Source organism: Populus euphratica, unplaced genomic scaffold (assembly GCF_000495115.2).
Source record: "Populus euphratica unplaced genomic scaffold, PopEup_1.0 scaffold7571.1, whole genome shotgun sequence".
Taxonomy (NCBI): Eukaryota; Viridiplantae; Streptophyta; class Magnoliopsida; order Malpighiales; family Salicaceae; genus Populus; species Populus euphratica.
Genome location: NW_011507340.1, coordinates 1 through 1332, shown reverse-complemented (window position 1 = coordinate 1332; position 1332 = coordinate 1). Strand labels below are relative to the sequence as shown.

The 1332-nt window shown below is 32.1% G+C and overlaps 1 long non-coding RNA gene across 1 annotated transcript; it reads left to right on the top strand.

Annotated features, from left to right (window-relative positions):
• Nucleotides 1-25: 25 nt before the first annotated feature.
• Nucleotides 26-1280, top strand: LOC105120358 (uncharacterized). Its single transcript, XR_841311.1, has 2 exons — nucleotides 26-314; nucleotides 1037-1280. It is a non-coding gene; the product is annotated as an uncharacterized LOC105120358 (long non-coding RNA).
• The last annotated feature ends 52 nt before the right edge of the window (nucleotides 1281-1332 follow it).

Here is a 1332-nt window from a genome sequence, read left to right as displayed (position 1 = left end):
TGGTTCAACCAAAAGAAAACAAATCCATCATATAAACACTTAACTAAACTCTCTACCATTCAAGTTTTCAAGAGGAAAGAAATCAAGAAAAAAAAATGAAACATGCAATTATGTAGACATATTCTGAAAAGCAAGAGTATACATGAATAAATATATTTATTCTAAAGATGACATAAGTTTATACTTGATAAAACTGTTGCTGTTGCAAAAAAGGATGTTTCTGCCTTGAGAATGTAGGTCTATACCTCATAAGTCCTTTTCCCTAAAACAAATGGATTGAATTTGATGTTTTTGCTACTGCTGCGAGAATAAAGGTCTGTTAATCGAGACCTTGGTGATGATACCACAACGTATTCTCTTCTTTTTGGTCATTTTTTTCCCTTTATCTTTTTATGTTTCTTCCTCCTCGTAGCTTGGCTAATCGGATTCCATCTACATTTAGAGCATCAAAATGACACAGTTTGGAGTTGGGCCATTAACATATGTTTCAGACCTCGTTATCATCTTTTCTACTCGCATAAGCATGCTTTATTTTGACATCTATAACTTTAGATACAGATTAAAAGTCAAATTTGGCTTTATATTGTAATGAACTTCTGGATAAATTGGAACTTCCCTATTTATGCTATGTTTTGAACTTCAACAGAAATGAATTTTAGACTCTTTATAAAAGTTTTAGGCTTATTTCTACCTTTCTTGTAACCCAAAAAACACCTAAAAGTGGGGTATTTAGCGCTAATAAAAGCCCAAAAAACAAAAAGTATTATGATTTAACAAGACTAAAATGATTAAGATTTGCTCTTTAGGCGAAACCTAATCTCTGCATCAACTAAGTCAAGCCTATGTTGGTGTTTATCTTTTATTTCAGTGTTTGTTATCTCTCGATCAAACCTCTATTTTATAAGCCATAATAAAGGAACTGAAACTTGATCCCTTTGCAAGATCCTGACCCTTTATTCTTTAATAATAATCTTGGTCGGCTAGCTTTTAGTGTACCATATGTCAACTAACTATTTCTATCTTATCTTGGCATTAGGATTCAAGCTTTGAAGGGGGTTTATTTTATGGTTTTGTTATAGCTGATACAAAGGATGAATAAAGGTTTTTTGGCTTTACTCAACAATTATAAATGACAAGCAAGGATTGTGGTTTTTTGTAACGATAAAACAATCCTTTCAAATGCTTATGGCTTTGTAGCTGGATAAGGCTTCTGTAATGGCAAATATCATATGATGCCTCAAAGTTAGGGTAATTGGGAAACCACTTATATGTTTTGTTCCCTTAAACTTCTTAGCTTTCTATTTACTAAGCCTATTTACCTCTTCTTTAATT